We start from the raw sequence: 19,207 nt of genomic DNA on the forward strand, positions 1-19,207 counted from the left end.
TTTCTCCAACAGTGATAGCTTGCAGAAGGGAATACAACCTCGTGTGAAGAAATCCATTCTCACTTTAAGTAGGCCTTTGGCTAACCTGCAGGAAATTATGCTCTGGAAGTGGGAGGGTTTCCTGGTGGGTCAGGGAATTGAGTGGGAAACCCACCAGTGAGATTATACTGAAGGCCTGGGCCTGTTTTTGTGAATTATGATCTGACACCAAGGCCCTGATTTTAACTGGGGGCTAGTTTTCGGCAAGTAGGGTTAAAATCACCTCTCAAAACTCACCCACTGAAATCTGGTCCACAGTTACAATCGGGGCACTGTTTATTTCAAATAGGTAATTAAAATCATGAACATCTCAGTCATATGAAGACATTGGGGTCAATTTTTGTCTTCACAACATGGTTGGTAATTGTGTGTGGAAGAGCAGATCACCCACCCATTATAGAACCCATTCTTATGTTCATTAATAAATAGACATTCTTATTATGAACACAGCTAGCTTTTGCTAGACACTTTTATTGAGCACATGTGGACTAGGTACAGTATCTGTAGAGGCATCCATCTTGACTGCTGCCTTCTGTGTAGCTTAGTGCCTCATGGGTAATGTAGTCTTAATATACATAGAGCTGGGTAGTGTAGTCTTATATACAGCTCTACACAGCTCTATGGCTCCACCTAGTGTCCACTATAGAATGACATGTTATTGATCATTACATCCCCCTTTCTTTGAGGTTTAACAAAATCAATATCAATCAACTTTCAAGAAAACAATAAAGATAATAGCAGTAACACTTTTGTTAGTGCTCTATAAACAAACATTTTCAAAACAGTCAACACATTTTCAAAGCTTTACATTGTACTCAAAGATTAAGTCTATCAGGCTTTTTTACTTCACGTGTGGATCTTCTCAACACGGGTAAGTCTGATGTGTCTTCATGAGATTGTTCTGGCGGTGAATGACAAGATGCAGTTGCGGCATTGTCATCAATCTGGTCTTGAATAGTCTCTTGTGTTTTTAGGAGGGAACGGCGGTTCCTCCTGAGAATCTGTCCTTCCTCAGTTCTAACAGTGTATGACCTTGGTCCTACTTCCTCAAGAACTGTAGCTTTCCTGTTCCATGCATCTGGATCCTCAATCCTGACAACATCATCCCTTGTCAATGGTTTTAGAGTTTTGGATGACTTGTCATAGTATGATTTCTGTTTCAGCTTTAACAGTTGAAGTCTCTGTCTCAGTTCCTCACTTTGCTGTTCTTTTGCACAGCAGGTTAACGTGGTACGCAACTTGCGACCCATTAGTAGTTCAGCAGGTGGAGAACCACAGTCTAAAGGTGAGGCTCGGTAGCTCAGCAGGGCGAGATAAGGATCAGACTTGCTTTCTGTCGCTTTCTTCAGTAGCTGCTTGAGAACTTGAACACCTTTCTCTGCCTTACCATTTGACGGAGCATACAAAGGACTGGATGTGATGTGCTGAAAGTCATAATGTGCTGCAAACTGTTGCCACTCCTTACAGTTGAAGCACGGACCAGTCGCTAATGGCAATCCTGGGAATTCCATGTCTGGCGAAGATGGATTTCACATGCATTATGACACTGCTTGCTGTGGTGCTTGAGAGCAGCGCCATCTCAGGATAGTTAGAATAGTAGTCAATCACTATTAGATAGTCTTGTCTCACATTTGCCTATCATGTTCTCAATGTCCTTATTTATGCCAGGTCAATAAACAGTGCCTCTTGCCCTCCTTTTGCATTTTTCAATTCCGAGGTGTCCCTCATGAATCCTTTTGAGCATGTCTTGACATAGAGCCTGTGGAATGACTATTCTGTTCTGTTTTAGTAATAGTCCACTTGCGACACTCAATTCTGACCTTGTGAAAATATTTTGGACAGGAACCTTTTGGCCAACTATGATGAATGTTCTCTATTACTGTTTGTAGTACTGTATCTTTTACTGTTTCTTCTGCTATTTGCTTTGATTTTGTGTCTGACACGGGCAGCGCAGCAGTGACCATACTCACATGAACATCCACGTCTTCTTCAGTAGAGCTCACATGACTCATTGTGGGTGCTCGGGATAGTGCATCTGCTAACACTATGTATTTGCCTGGTGTGTAGATCAGTTCAAAGTCATATCTTTGCAGCTTCATCATAAGTCGTTGACTCCTTGGAGACATCTCATTCAGGTTTTTTTTTATGATGGCAACCAGAGGGCTGTGGTCTGTCTCAACTGTGAAGGTGGGAAGTCCATATATGTAGCCATGAAACTTTTCTCGTCCAACTACCAAGCCTAGACATTCCTTTTCAATCTGGGCATATCGACACTCAGTATCAGTCATAGACCTGGAGGCATAGGCAACAGGCTTCCAATCTTCACCCTCTGCTTGTAGCAAGACCGCACCTAGGCCATCTTTTGATGCATCCGTTGACACTTTGATTCTTTTTGTTGGGTCAAAGAAGGTGAGTACAGGTGTGGTTGTCAGTGCTGTTTTGAGGTTTATCCACTCTTGTTCATGTCTTTCTGTCCATGCGAACTCATTTGTTTTATGTAGCAGGTCTCGCAGACAGGCTGTCTTGGCTGACAAGTTAGGAATGAACTTTCCAATGAAGTTTATCATCCCCATGATGCGTAGCACTCCTTTTTTGTCAGTGGGTCAGGGCATTTTGAGTATGGAGTTTACTTTTTCCATATCTGGCTCTATTCCTTTACCAGATAGATTATCTCCTAGGAAAGTGACTTCCTAGGCGCCAAACTGACACTTGGCTTTGTTGAGCTTCAGTCCATTCCGGCGTATGCTCTGTAGCACTTTAGTCAGTCTCTCATTGTGTTCTTTCAGTGTGGAGCCCCAGATGATGATGTCATCAGCATAGACCCGAACTCCTTCCAGACCTTCAATTATGTGTTCCATCGCTCTATGAAAGATTTCAGATGCAGATATTATCCCGAAAGGCATTCTGAGGAAACAATACCTGCCAAATGGTGTGTTGAAGGTACAGTATTTGGTGCTCTCTTCATCCAGTTTTAGTTGCCAAAATCCTTGTGAGGCATCGAGCTTTGTAAAGTATCTGGCACCTGACATTTCACTGGTGATTTCTTCTCGCTTGGGAATCTGGTAGTGTTCACGTTTTATGTTTGCATTTAAGTCCTTTGGATCCATGCATATTCTTAGATCATTGTTCTTTTTCTTTACACATACCATGGAATTAACCCAGTCTGTTGGCTCTTCGACTTTCCTGATGACTCCTAGTGTGGTCATTCTGTCCAGTTCATTCTTGAGCCGGTCACGCAGGGTGCTGGAACTCTTCGTGGAGCATGTACCACTGGCTGAGCATCCTCCTTTAGCTGGATCTTGTAAGTGAATGGTAGAACTCCAAATCCTTTGAACACATCCTGGAAATTATTCACTACAGAATCCACCGAGTCATCTGGTCTGCTTATGGCACAGTTTATACGGTAGACTCTCTTGACCAGTTCTAAGTCCTCACAAGCTTTGTCACCCAGTAGTGAATCAAGTTTTTCAGCCACAACAGAAAACATGAGATGATGCACTTTGTCTTTGACTGTCACTTTAAGTCTGCATACACCTAAGCTATCTATTTTCTGTCCATTATAGTCCTTCAGTAGTACTGACTGTTTCTGTATTTTGGGCTTTTCTTTTATATTGTTAATGTCACTCATACTGATTAAGTTTGCTTTTGCCCCAGTGTCTAGTTTCAAGGTAACTAATGCTCCATTTACCTGCAGTGGGATCATCCATTTGTCCTCTTTTACTGCATTAACTTCATGTTCAGCATTGTCCATTTCTGATGGCTGCACATTTTCTGTATCCTTTTTGATATTGTCACATGACACCATTCCTACAAAAAATGTCTCACTTAAATCAGTGTCCTCAATTACATTAACTTGTTGCCCTTTCTTAGTTTGTACTTTTGAAAAGCATTGTTTGGCAAAGTGATTCTTTCCATTACACTTTGTGCACATTTTTCCAAATGCTGGGCATTGTCTTAACTGGTGTTTGTAACCACAGCATTTACAATTAAAAATGTCATCCTCCGATTGCTTTTCATTTCTCTTCTGCCCACGTTTCTTCCCCTTGTAGGACACAGCACCGACTGCAGCATTATCACTCATTACAATCGCATCATTATTGATTTCACTGAAAGTCTTCGCGTGCTTTCGAGCTAGCTCGCTGGCTTGGCATATTTTCACAGCATTTTCCAAATTTAGTTCGGTTTCTCTCAACAGACGTTCCCTGACTTTTTTATCATGAATACCAAACACAATCTGGTCACGAATCATGGATGCTTTGAGCTCAGAGAAATTACATGTCTGTGCTTTCAGTTTCAGATCAGTTATAAAGCTATCAAAAGTCTCATTTTGCTTCTGTGTCCGAGAACGGAAGATGTATCTTTCATAGGTCTCATTCTTTTTGGGAGAGCAATGTGCATCAAATTTTTTTAGCACATCTTCTAATTTTTCTCTGTTCTCCTCTGGATTAAATACAAATGTATTAAATACCTCTATTGCCTGTGGGCCTGCAACCGTAAGCAGCAACGCTATCTTCCTTGCGTCTGGCTTCGTACCGAATCCGATGGCTGCAATGTGGAGTTCGAATTGTTGTTTAAGAGTCTGCCAATTGTAGTCAATATTTCCTGTGAGTTTCAAACGCTCTGGTGGCTTCAAATTCTCCATGTTATTTTCACAATTTTCAGCAGATCTTCACCATCCTGGTACCATCTTATGTTCATTAATAAATAGACATTCTTATTATGAACACAGCTAGCTTTTGCTAGACACTTTTATTGAGCACATGTGGACTAGGTACAGTATCTGTAGAGGCATCCATCTTGACTGCTGCTTTCTGGGTAGCCTAGTGTCTCATGGGTAATGTAGTCTTAATATACATACAGCTGGGTAGTGTAGTCTTATATACGGCTCCACCTAGTGTCCACTATAGAATGACATGTTATTGATCATTACACCCATCTGATTTTCATTTCAAATTAATGGAATGACAATTGGGCACACTCTATAGCGGGCGGGTGATCCACTCTGCCAGATCACCGCCCATGCGTTGCACGTGAAAATTTACCCCAAATGTTCATCTGCTTAAAACTCAGCAAACTGCAGAATCCTTGTCTAACCTTCATCCTGTATTATTCATCTCCAACCACGTGCCCTCCTGGCATTATAGGGCCAATTTTACAAATGTGCCCTACCATCGGGTCTCATCCACTGAGCGCACATAGTGGGAAATTGCAGCATGCTGTCCACGATTTCTCATCCATGAATATTATTGGACACAAAATTATGGGCAGCACACCTTAATATGCCTGCCTGGCAGGTGAGACAACTTGCTGGTAGTGCAATTTCGTAAATTCAGGCATTACATTTCCAAGGTCCCAATAATTCAGAAGTCATTATGTTCAACACAGCAATTGGTCCTCCTATCTGGTTTTATCCTCTCCCTACCTAGATGCCCAATACTTTTAAGGTTGTTGTATGACACAGAATTAATTGCTTTAGCTGGTGTGTTTATTCCACATAGCCACGACTCTTTGGGAAAAAAAGTCTTCTTAGCTCAAGCTTTGTTGATTTTGTTTGGATGTCCTTGAGTTCTCTACTCATACACCAAGTTAAATATCTAATTATATATATATATATATATATATATATATATATATATATATATATATATATATATATCCTTCTCATTTTTTGAACTTGGGTCAAATCTCCTCAATCTTATTTTCTCTGAAGAAACAAATCCAACTCTGAGTCTCTTTTTGTACCTTAGGGGTATATTTTCATCTCTTTTCTATTTTTAAGAGGAGAAAAAAAACCTAAGTAGCGAGTGAGGAACACCTCCAATGCTCACCAAAATTAGTGAACAAAGCAAAATATGCCTCCTTTAAGCATGAATCCCTAACCATCTCCAAAGAAGAAAATGTGATAAGCCAAGTGCACACAATGGGTGCAATCTTGCCAACCCTGGGGAGGCGGGTATGGAGGCGGGACTGCATGGAAAATGGCAGAATCTGGAGGCGGGTGCCCATCCCGCCCACAACCCGCCTCTGTGCCATCTTCCCAGGAGATGGATACCTGACCTGCGCTGGGTCCCTTCTCCTCGAGGCAGGAAGGAGATTACAGCCACTTAACTGCCTGTTAACAGGTAGTTAACAGGCAGTTAAGAGGATTATCCCCATTTTTCCAACAGAGGCACGGGCTTCCCAATGTCGGGAAACCCCGCCAGGGTCACCGAGGCAAGCCGTGGGTCTGCAGGGGTTGGAGGGGTGCAAAAGTGCACTGTGAAGGTAAGTGATGGGTGCAAGTGTGGAGAGGTGAGTATGTGAGGTGAGTGAAAAGTGATAGAAAATGTTTATTTACCTTTGTTTCTTCCTGCAGGCTTCAATAGTTGGGGATGCAGAGAGTCTCGCACCTCACCAGCAGAGATGACAGATGGCTGCTGCATTCTTCAATGCAACAACCATCCAATTTCTGCTAAAGAAAGAGGTTTGATGAGTCTTGAATGCAAGGACTCATCAAACAACAGAGAATGTCAGTGTTTGACAGCTTCACAGAGCTGGCAAACGATAACAATTCATCTGTCAAAAATTTTTGACAGATGAAATGTCATACGCTGACGTTCTCTGTAATCGGCTTCCCCTTAATTGGCCTGCTAAGCCCACTGGGCGGGCTTAACAAGGTCAATCAAGGGACAATAGTCGATGGAGGCGGGACAATGACCTGACAAGCAGCAGGCCCGCCTCCAACGTACCCCCATTGGCAAAATCGCCCCAAATATTTCACATTTAGCCTCACCAACCCTTGATTTTGAAAAGTTCTGAATTAGACTGGGAATCTGGATTTTGAAATGAATCCCCAGGTTAGTTCTTTGTATCTTGTTTGTTGAGTTTGTGCTTTATTAGACAAGTAAAATCAGCAATCCTGGCACAAGGTCTGGCAAAATACATTACACCCATGCAGTCGCATTTACACCATTAGCAGTAATCTCAAAACAATTCTGTAATAGGACTAACAGAGCCTGAATGCTGTTATATTTATGACCTCCAATAAAACTTTTTATTTTTTTAATAGTTCATAATTACATTATTAGCACCTTTCTGACACTATTGTAGGTTGGTAGGTTGTTGCCTAGCAACCTACAAGGTGCCAGAAAAGCTCTCTGAAGAGAACAGAGAACTATATGTGCCCAGTGATGGCAAATACATTTAGCTTGAGGCCACTGTAGTTGTCTGGTGAGACCAATGAGTTAATAGAAATTAGATTGGAAACAAGGAGCACTGAATTTAAAATAAGGAGTTAAGAATCCATATCATGGAAAGGATATTCATTTTGCTTAAGGTGTATCTGAAAACAAACATAGATGCAAAAATAATACAACATCTTTATTAATTATTAGTGTTTTACAATAATATTGTTTTCAGATCTGGTCTTTTTGTTGTGTGATGTTAAATTTCTAAGTAGAATTTAATGCAACTAAAGATGAATGAATTCAGCTTTATGGCGTACATGCGATTTGCTGAGGTTTGGCGGGCCATTTTAGCTGCATATCAGCTTCCTAATGTTTTTCGTTTGACTAAATGTTGTAGAAGAGATTAGATAATGTCTGCTGCTTTCCTATATAAAGGTAGATTTCGCTTGTAGAAAATGCTTTTGAAATTTTGAGTGATCTTTAATTGTTGCCACCATCCATAGCAGGAAACAGAGGCGATTGCTGATTTGTATGATTTATAGAAGACAAGGCAGTATCAAGCATTCATTAAAAAGCACAGACCTAAGCTTCATGGAGGTACAACCTACGAGCTGACAGTACATCACATTTACATTTACAGTATCAGCTGCAGTAAACTGCATAAGCTTGGCAGCAACTGAAATCTTCAAAACAACAAATAATGGGGCAATATTTATTTTAACATTCTGACAATCTTTAAAGTTGTGTAAATCAAAGCATTTATCTTTGTGCTGGGAACATGACAGACAGTTGATTTACTTATTGTATTCTTCAGGGAGAACAGTAGCTCTAAAGGTAAAAGAAGTACTCTAATCACAGTCTTCCACCAATTACTTTATTTTTCTGTTTTTCAACTGCACTTGGACATATGCTGGTTCAATGGAATATTTAATAGACATTTATAGGAAATAAATTAAAGAAACGAATGTAAAACATATGGGTTCTAGGGGTTTATTTGTAAAACTCAGCATCAAAGCTTTTCCAGATCTCACCATATTAGCTATGTTTTTCCAGTCCAATGGAATCATGAAGGTAACCACAGACTTCCTTGATGGAAAACACATGAACAACAGGCCAGAATGTAATGTGAACACATATAGAGATTGGCCAACTGTGTACGTAGCATCAGTTAAAACGAGTATAAGAGAAATAATTGGATGTTACTTGAACCAACAACACTTTTAACTTCAAAAGTAATGTCAACCGCTATTCTCCAACTTTTGAAATAAAGCAGCATTCTCTTTTTAATAATAGATAGCTGCGAGCACATCTGGAAAGTACTCGCTCTTTCACAAATGTCCAGTAGTAAAATGATTTATAGATATTAAAAATTTCCTGATAGTTTTATGCACTTTGAAAAGGAATCTGAATAAAAGCTATATTCACAGTCCAATAAAAACTGTCTGCTTGTAAAATAGCACTGAACACCAAGGAATCCATAAAAATATAAAGAGATTAGCTAGTGGCACACGAAGGAACCACAAGACACAAGAATGTCCCATGAGACCTTTTGGTCCAGACAACACTGGCATATTTCTTTCTAACCCGCAGAATGGAAGGGGTGGATTTCATTCCAAATTATATTATTTCTGATCAGCTGGTGCTCAGGAGTGTGAATTTGCTTTTGGCTTACCACTTTAGAGCCAGTAGCAACTTGTCCCATAGATACACTGCCAAGTAAAATGATTTTTTTTGGGATTGCACCAAGTCTTCCCAAGTTTGACCAACTGATTTCTAACGTCTCAAATGTAGCTTTAGATTTTAAAGCAAGGTTGACCTTGAACAATAATATTCATGACTTCTCACGAATACCTACCTTTTAAAATGACCTTTTTTTTGTAAAATCTAGTAACATGGCTTTAACTTTTGGTTCTTAAAAATAAGAGAATCTACATTCTAAGGTGAAACTGATTGAAATGGGCACAAATTCTACCATTTGTTTACTGCCCTGTATCAAATAATTGAACAAAAATAAATTCAACAGTAGTAGCACTGAATTGGAAGGCAGAATTTGTTATCCTGTTTATTTATAAATGGGTAACAAGTAGATTCTTTTGCATTAACTCGACGAGACAGTAATTATAAACACACATTGCCTGGCTTCTCTGCACTGTATCAAAGGAAATGAGTTTCTCTCTTTTCTAAACATTGTCATTTGTTTATTGAGTCTTGCATGGGCTTGACTTCATTAAACTGTGTAAGCCCACATCGGCAACAGAAAACAATATCACCCTTGTTAAGCTGATTCATAAGACTCATTATAAAAAAAAATCTGCAGGCAATTTTATCAGGTGCTTTTTGACAGCTTCCACTGGAGCAGGGTACAGAGAATTCATATTTTTGTGTGTGTGTATTTCATTAAAGAGACTACAATGCAGTGGACTTGAACACAAAACAGTAAACGCCTCACTGGTTTTGAATTATGAGGTTTTTAAATTCCTCCAAGGCGGAAACTATTCACTTACAAATGGAAAATAGTTGGATATTTTTTCCATCACCAAGTCTTCTTGTGCTTTACTATCTGAATTTTAAGTAATTTTTATATATCCAACCTCACTCCAAATAATCTAGTGTTCTCCCTCCCTCTCTCTCTTCACCCCCTACACAACTGTTCTGAATTGATATTCATAAAGGTAAAGATTTTGCGGCATAACTGTAAAATTATTTCTTCCTCAGTCTTCTCACTTTCTTCTGCAGGTACTGGTTTGTGCTGGCCTTTGGTACCTCGCACATGGTTGGGGCCTAGACAACAAGTGTCAGCAAGTCATTCAAGATGGGGGAGACACATTGCAACCATCCCTGTTTCAGCCCTCCCTTGCCTTTCATACATATATACATTCCAGCAGGAACCAAAGGATAACAATTAGAATGGTAACTTGTGCTGATTCTTTTGCTTCTAAGGCCAAGAGTGCTGAGGCTATTTGTAATTCCCTGACTGTTGCATTGGGTGAAATGATCTCATTCAGCACAGACCAAGGATCTGGCCCCTCCTGACCTGTATGACTCAGTTCTACATTGGGCAATGTGATTACTAACACCACATTTGGCAATTTAAGAAAATAGCAGCTATGATGTTTGCTTCTCAATTAGTTGACAGAAAAAGTCACACGCAGAAATAATGGAAAAATGGAACATCACAGTTCAGCAGAGAACCAAAAATACTGATTGAATTTTTCAAAAAAATCATTTTGTGTTCAATCAAAAAACAAGAAGAAGATAAGCAATCCTTTTCTTTTGGCAAAGTAGTTATTTTGGATTTACTCTGTGGGCAATGGAGGGAGAACTTTGCCTGGCAAAAGCAGCTGATTCCTAACCTCAATATTGCAGTTGACAGTGAACGTGAATCCAAGATACGTAAATCCAGATGTTGGGGTTGAACATGTGAACATTAAGAAGTGGGAGAAGAGAAAGATTATTTTAAAAACCTGACACCCAAAATGTATAGAACGGAACAAAGCATTATGGTGGATTTATTCTGATAAAGGCTATAAAGAACAACTCTAGAAAGAGAAAAGCTGAAGAGTTCTTACAAGAATGCAAGGATGATTAAGAATAACATTTTCAGATGCTATTCCTGGTCTGTCCTAAGGTAATCTCAGCCATAGCAGCACTACAAATAGCCAACGCACTCCTGGATTAGGGAGGGGAAAATTACCAAGGGTCCCCATCCCTGACTGCTATCTAACTCACCAGTTGAAAGGCACACATATCTGGATGGCAAAACAGAATCAGGCTCAGTTTGGTGCCCCTACCCATCTATGAATAGCCTCCCAACACTTATTGGCCAGTCTCACATCTGAACACAGGGCCATTGAACGAGGTTGCAAAGGGTACTGACACAGGCAAAATTATACCTCAATGCGAGAAAAAATAGTTCCTGTGTCTAGAACCTTAAGGGGGCAGGCAAAGAATATATGCAACCGTGATAAATTGCACAGTTAAATCCTTAAGATGATCAAGAGATGCATATATGAGTATTTAGAATGTTCAGAAGGGAAAGGATAAACAAGCTAAGAAAATCCCTGATTCTGCAATCAAGATGATTGGGTCATTAGGAGAGTGCGTTGAGAAGATAAATATTAGAGGAAGTGTTATTAAAAAACTGAAGAGAGTAGATAAGGCACTACGACCTGATGGCATGTACCTGGGGAGTGTTAAGGAAATAAAGAAGGAAGTGGAGGAGATTTGGATGAAATATTCAATAGCTCATTGCAAACAAGGGAGATGTCTGAAGAGTAGAAACTGCATAATGTGGTAGCACAGAGGTATGGCCTTGGGAATCGTGGAGTGGTTAGCTTGAATCATTACTAATTAAAAAAATACCTGAGAGCATTAAAAGGGACAGAATTCAGTATCATCTATCAAAAAACAAATGTGATTAACGAAAGCTAGCATAGATTTATAAATGTGAAATCATGCCCTACAAATTTACTGGACTTTGAGGATGTGACCAAATCAGTAGATGGGGCAACCGAGCAAATATTATGGATCTTGACTTTTAAAATATGTTTAATAAAGTATCCCTTAAGAAATTGGTAGTGATGGTAAGGACGTAATTAGGAGAAAAGTAGCAAAGTGAATCAGAAACTGTCTAGAAAATAAGAAACAGAGGTTAATTATAAATGGATATGATTTGTGCTGGGGAGAGGTGACTAGTGGGATGCCCCAGGGATCAGTCCTTGGATCACTACTTTCTCAATCTACATAAATTACTTAGATAAGGGGATTGAAAGTAGAAATTCGAAATTTGCTGATGACACAATTTTTTTGTGGGATCGCAAAATGCAAGAGAGACTGATGTTATTCAAAGGTGACTGTAGAGATTTGGGGCATAGACTAAGGGCTGAATTTTGCCGACGCTCAGAGGGCGGGTTCGGTGGTGAGTCTTCTGTCAAAATCCAAAAGATTGACAGTGGGGCGGTATCCCGTTCTAAGCCTGCCTCCTTGTGAGTTTCCCTAGTGCCGGTTCTGCCTGCGCTTTGCAGCCATGGCACTAAGTGGCGAGTCATGCAATTGTGCTAGTTAAGAGGGTGTTTAAAGCAATTAATCACCATTTCACCAGGTACAAAGCATTTTCCCAAGTTTTCCATGAGGTTCCCATCACTCATTGGGGATCATGCCAGGTAAGTATGTCGGATTCTGAACAACTCTCCATTTTTTTTTAATAGGTGACAGCTGCAAAAGTGGTTTAAAACCTACCATTTTCCAGCTGGTCACTTTCCAATGTCAGAAGCTGGAACATTAATGATTTGGAACCCACTTTTGAGCTTTATGCACTTTTGAAGTGTTTGGAGTAATCTCTCTATCCACTGTCACCTCCTTGGAACAACCTATCTCAACATTGACAGATTATTGCTGTCATTTCAACCTCACCTGCCATCTATTCCATCAGCATCGGTGCCCTTGAAAAAATCTCACCTTGGTCCTCAGAATCCCAAAACAATCAACCCCAACACCAACATCACGGGCACACCAGCAGCACCAAGATCCACACCAACCTTCTCCGCAATCAACTGATGCTGCACTGGACACAAGGCATCATCACCCATGCACATTGCTGCCCGGGATGCCAGCGATGGCCTCACCATGTCCAGATTTGCTTCACTTAACACTGTACACTCTGGCTGCCACATGATGCACCAAGTTGGCACCACCCACACCAGCACCACAAAGCATCACTACAATGCCCAAGCCATTCCTTTCACACTCATCACCATTGGGGGGAGGGGGACATTATGTCTCACCATTCACTGCAACTCACTAAGCCATTTCCAAAGGTGCACACAAATCTGTCCAAGAAGACAAAGCGTTCAAAATAAAGATTTCAGTGTTTGACAACACATTAGCAGAAACTCTACATGAACATTGGCTAAAAGACCCAAGTGCCTACCATTGTGTGTTGTTAGTTGGTATGATTGGACTAGGATGAGGGTGAGTGTGAGGGGTGACTAGTGAGATGGGGAAGTGATAATGTAGATAGAGAGAGAGATGGGTGGAGGTGCAAGGTAAGTTGGTGTGAGTAAGGATGTGCAGGAGTAGGGTAGGGAAGGCAGAGTGATGGGGATGTGATGAGTGGCACAGCAGGGTGAGGTTGAGTGTGGCTCTGCAGTAAAATTTCATGATCTACTGAGATCATTGAAAGGTTTGCGCCACTGCAACCAGGTCCTTCTGACGACATCCCTGCTGGTGCCCTCCTGTGCAATGAGCAACCAGGCTGCGTTGGAGTCCTGGAGAGGTCTCTTCCGCCCATTGGAAGGAAAGAGAACCTCACTGCATGCTGTGACTCCCTCCATAAGCATATGGAGGGAGTCATGGGAGAGACTGGATGCAGTGGTGCACCTTTGTGAAGTGCTTGTCAGCTGTAGAATACTGACAGCACAACTGTCAAAATGAATGTGCACATGGTCCTTTTAAGGAAACCGGCTGATGACGCATCATCAAATGACGTCATCAGGCCCGCTTCCTTTTAATTGGCCGGGAACCTCACAGGGTGGGCTTAACAAGCCCAATCAGGGCAAAATCACTTCAACAGAGCGTGTTGGAACCAAGAGTGTGGTCGCCGTCTGCCACCGACCTCGGCGGCAATTAGCTCACCTCGGTGGGTGAAATCGCGGCCTTACAGTGAAAAATACATTTAGTGAGGAAAATTTCAGAGTAATCTGTATGGGGTGCATAAGATTCCAAGGGAAATGGTCATATTTTGATAAGGATGAATTAGAAGGATTTAGGAGTAGCTGTATATTATTTTTTTAAAGTCTTACCGCAGTGTGTTTTGAGTTCCTCCCTGGTTGCAATGTTGCCCCTTCCTCTGTGCCACCAATGAGGAATTTTGCATTTTGGAGTGTCCTTTCATCTGAGTCACTGAATAAATACTTAATTTGGAAGTTTCCACTTGCTGCAATTGACAGAATTAAAGACACACAGAAGGTTTAAATTGTTGTTCTAATGAAACAATCAGGTCCTGCTTTAGCAGGCCATCTCCCAATTGGCTGAAATACTGTTTTTAACCTATCAGAAATGCACTTTGAACTAGCTGGTCCTCATTTCACAAATGGATGGTGGTTTGATGGAGACTGGGGAAACCTGGTAAGTTTAGTGAATATAGATCGAAAAGTAAGAAATAATCAACAAAAAAAACCAAAGAGGGAATACCACTGACCCAACAAATTAAGGCATTAAATATTTAAGTCCTACAGACCAAGAAGATTACAGGCTCAATCATTTGTGCTAAGTCGAAGAAATGGTAGGGGCACTAAAATCTGCCAGTGTCCCTGGGTTGGTGAAGTGAAAATCAGCCATGGTATGTACTCTTGATTAGTATCCGGTAAAACCTACCAGATGTCATGTGGCTGTCCGGTAAGGATGGGACCGTGCCTGGTTGTGATGTCCTGTATCAAACTGCCTGCCAACACACACTGTTTAAGCTCCAATGTGAATAATGGTTCAACACAAGGGTGAGGTACCAGAGGAAACCTTCCTTCTAATGACTGAAAATTTCTACTTTTATTCAGATCCACTGAGTTAAAAGCCAATGCTATTCAAAGACTCAGTCTCAATAAGAGGAGCAAAGGGGGCATCTCATTCTGTAGAATCAGGTTGATAAAGGGAACTCTGTGTGAAGACACCACAGTGCAGCAGCTCCAAATCAACTGTCGGAAATAGATGTTTACAGAATATTCATGAGAAATTCTGCAAATGAAGTTTACTACTGAAAAGCTTACAGGCTCTCAGTGCCTCAGCTGGTTAAATCAGTGAGCAGCTGAGCCATGAAGGTCCCAGGTTTGATCCCTGGTCTCTTCTGAATTGGCTGATCTCAGCCAGGGTGATTGTTGGGGTGCTACCATTTGTCTCAGTGCCTTTAGATTAAGAAGTGACAAACCAAACCGGGTTGCACTCCTGATTGCCATCCAGTGACTCTGCGAGAAGGGTACATGTTTGAACAACACACTGAGGAAATGAAATAATTCCTTTTAAAGAAAATGAAGTGAGAAGATCTGTGATTGAAGTATTTTAAAACATTGAGAAGAGCTACTTAATGGAACCAGGAATGTAAGACAAGAGGATTAGCTTTAAGAATTAAGAACCCATTTGTTTAAAAATAATTTCACTTCAAATCTTATTGTTAACTTGTGGAACAAGTTGTCACTTAGTTTAGTATGTGAAATCTGTTGATTGTTTCAAAAGGGAACTGGACAGATTTTCTTACTCAAATTGATGCAAAGAATATATGTCCATCTAGGGGAAAGTGGTGATCAATCAGGGTTGTGATTTTTAAGGAACAAAGGAATCGCACCATTCGAGTTGAAAAGGCTAATGTGCAAGAGTGGTCCATTAGATGGTGGGCTTGATAGACCTAAAAGACCATTCCTTGGCATTGAGATGTTGTTCCATTGTAGCATTATGATTTTCATATAGAGAAGCATTTTCTTGTATGACAAAATGATTACAGTGGGCATGCAGAAAATGGTGGTTTGTTTAAGTCTGGACCTACTTAAAATGTCAAGGTAAAATATGTGATGTGAATAAAAATGGGAAAGTTCCAGAAACAAAACAAAAATGTGTGACCATCTGCTCTATTAATGCTAACCCACCCAACACCATGGGAATGGTTTGTATAAATGTGCATTTGAAAAAGTTTCTTTAACATTTCCCTGGCTGAATCAGTATGAATATTGCACTGGCAATGGAAATGCTGAAGTTTTCCTTTCTTTTAATGAATGTTGCCCCCTTTCTTTTATTACAGTGGGAGTTTGTTTTCCCTCAAGGTTGAACACTTTACTTCTGTGAGCCATCCTACCCAGTGGCCTGGCTCCGATCCGATTCAATCATTACACATGTGGCTGGCAGATTTGGGTGTCAGCCAGCACTGGGCCTCCAGCCCGTAACCACATGGGGGAGAGGCTGATATCTTGATTGCTATCCTGCAAGGCCACTTCATTTCAACCTGTTTTTAACAAATTCAGTTACTTCAAATAACTGTTTGAAACAATTCCGTCTATGCAAATTACATTTTCTGCATTTGTACTTGATCAGATTTTCTTCAGTTATTCCTAGACTCTTCAGAGGTGCAAAACAGTAATGTAGTACCTAGTCTTAAATATTCCAATATTTTAAAAAAATTCTTAGCAGACTAGGATACAAACACAAAGAGAGTGGTATTTTTGAACCTTAGGAATATTAAGATAATCTCCATTTCCCGAGTAAAGGGATTTTTTGAAAATGTCTCACAAACATTGACGGAACCTTTATGGCCTCTTCAAGAATATTTTGACAGGTTTACTTCTTGTGAATTACCAAGAGAATTACAGGGGGGAAAAGAGCATATTTAAATGACAGAACTGTAAATGGTTCTCAAATACCATTTGTTTCCTCCATATTATGGGATTTGTTTAAGGGTTATATTTAGCCAGAATTGCAGATTCGTTGCTTAACCTGCCTGAATCATGCAAAAATAAGACAAAATGAAATATTTTCTCTTCAAACACAAGCTGTCGTTTCAATACTGCTCCACCTCATTCACTAGCAAATGTCTTCGCTGCGGCCTGCCTTTAAGCTGAGAAGGCATGACTAGTCACTGAAGTCAACTCTTGTTCCAATGCTTTCAGATTATTGTTTTTAAAAAAAAAAAAAAAAAAAAATTACACTGTTTGATGGAGCTAGTTCCCAAATGATCACTTGTTCTGTGGGAATTGTTCATTCTGCCTCAGATCTGTACTACACCCAAAACAGGCTGCAGAGCTGAATACTGTTGAAATAAACGCCAACTATCCTGACCCTGGGGCAATACTTGAGGTACCATTCGCATGTCACAGCTTTGCCATAATCTAACAAAATGCTCTGGAGCTGATTTGTCCTCTGCTGTAGCAAACAAACAACAGGTGTATAAATAGCCTTCATAACTATTCCAAGGAACATAAGTATCACACAGCCTGAAGGATCTGCAGCATGAAAAGTTTCTGGTAATAACCTCTAACTAGGTTTTGTTCTTTTTCAATTTACCAGAAGGTACTGTTGTTCTAGGAACCATTCCAAATATAATCACGACTTCATAATCCAACCGCATTTGTCATAGGTAAATTGTGTTGGATAAACAAGACGGCAGGAATATGGTCTGCATTTGCAGATGTGACTCTGTAATATAAGCTTTGTTTACTTTTGGCTAAGTATGGCTTGTATAGACACAGACTAAAAAGCGCCTGCATTTCTCTGTTTTAAAAAGATAAACGTCAGCAAGCTGTAGAACTGGGGGTAGAGGCAGGGATTATGAATATAGAATATGTAAAATAATAACTTAAATGGAGCCTGCCACAAGTATTAAGACCGCTTCAAATTTCTTTATAAATTAGCTTATGGATTTTGTTTTGAATTTCTAAATAATGTATAGACAACAGGATACATTCTATTCATGGAAACATGAACTATAATTATAGTGTGAATTAGGTACATTTTTCTAGTCCATTTCTATTGGCATTTTTATGAATATATTACTATCAATCCACAGGTCACACTAGGGATCAATCTCTTTGGTAAATGTCAGCATAGGAATTGAAATGTGTTAGTGTGTAGTTGTCCAAATTCATTTTTCATTTGCAGTAAAATTCACAGTTGCTAATTTAACAAAATCCTGATAAACAAATCGTGAATATATAGTGGATTCTCCAAAGGTTAGGTTAAAGTAACCACCAAAAACATCAGCTCCAAACATGCAAGCAATACGTTTGTATTTCATTATGGGATTAAGGAATTGATTAAAGGGCCATATAACTAGGGAGAGAAATGTAACGATTATTCACATTAATAATAAATAATAACCAAACATGAAGATCTTTCACAGTTTTAGGCAAGGGCAATAATCAATAACAAAAATAATATAACAAAATAGCGAAGCGAGCAATGTGTAGTTGTAACAGGCTGTGAACAAAATGTTTCAAGCAATAATTAGCTAATAAATTCAGCATTTAATGAATACATATGAACTCCTAGTTTTTTTGGTCTGGGTAAAATATTAACATATCAATTCTGCCAGTAAACAGAACAACAGGAGATGGAGCTAATAAAATTAAAGACCCAGAAAGAGCAGAGTGTGCCGTATCTGAGCCATTAATTAACCCTTATTAGCCCGGATCTAAAACCAAAGTTAGGAGTAATCTCAAGCGTGCCGTGTGGAACTTTCAACTTTTGCAGGGCATAAAATGGGTGAGATCAAATCGGGCGCCCGCTGTACACCCTCTCCGATTTTCCTTTCCATTGACTTAATCAGGTGGGAGGTATAACGGGCGGCCGATCCACTACTGCTTGATTTACACCCCCGCTGAAGGTGAAACTTTTGGCCATTATCACAGGAAGGAACCAATAATCTTGAAGACCATTACCAGTTATACTCTGGCAATATTAATATTTTTAATTTTTAGTCATATCTTCTCAGTATTGTAAGCATATGTTAAATGTGGTTACTCCTGCTATCCCCTTTTAAAGATGAATGATTTCTTTCTAATGTATTGAAAAAGTATATTTAACAGAATGGCAATACAATAATAATTTACAAATTTCAACAAAGCTTAGCTTCAACATGTTGCAATAGGCATGATGAATTTGCCAGAGTTCTTTGCCAGCAGTTAATGGAAAGTCCCACTAGAGTTAGACAACTTGGTTTATGTAGTCCAAGGACAGGAGGCTTCTTTCACTTATCCATGCATAGTAAGTTATAAAAAGTGGATTGAGGATATACAGAAGAGTGACAATATTTCAAGAAAGTAATTAATTGGCTGTAAAGTACTTTGGAACATCCTGAAGTCTTTCTTTTACATATTTAAGGTGTCGTAAGGAAGACTACAAGCTGATTGGAGTAATCAAGTTCTCACATTAGTGCTACTCAAATTACCTAAAACTGGTCACGTTGGCGCATCTGTACAGAACAAAAATCATCTAAGTGTTCCATCAAAGAGCTTAAGTTTCAAACTATA

The sequence above is a fragment of the Somniosus microcephalus genome, chromosome 11 (genome assembly GCF_052327205.1).
Source record: "Somniosus microcephalus isolate GS21.2 chromosome 11, FLI_Smic_1.0, whole genome shotgun sequence".
Classification (NCBI taxonomy): domain Eukaryota; kingdom Metazoa; phylum Chordata; class Chondrichthyes; order Squaliformes; family Somniosidae; genus Somniosus; species Somniosus microcephalus.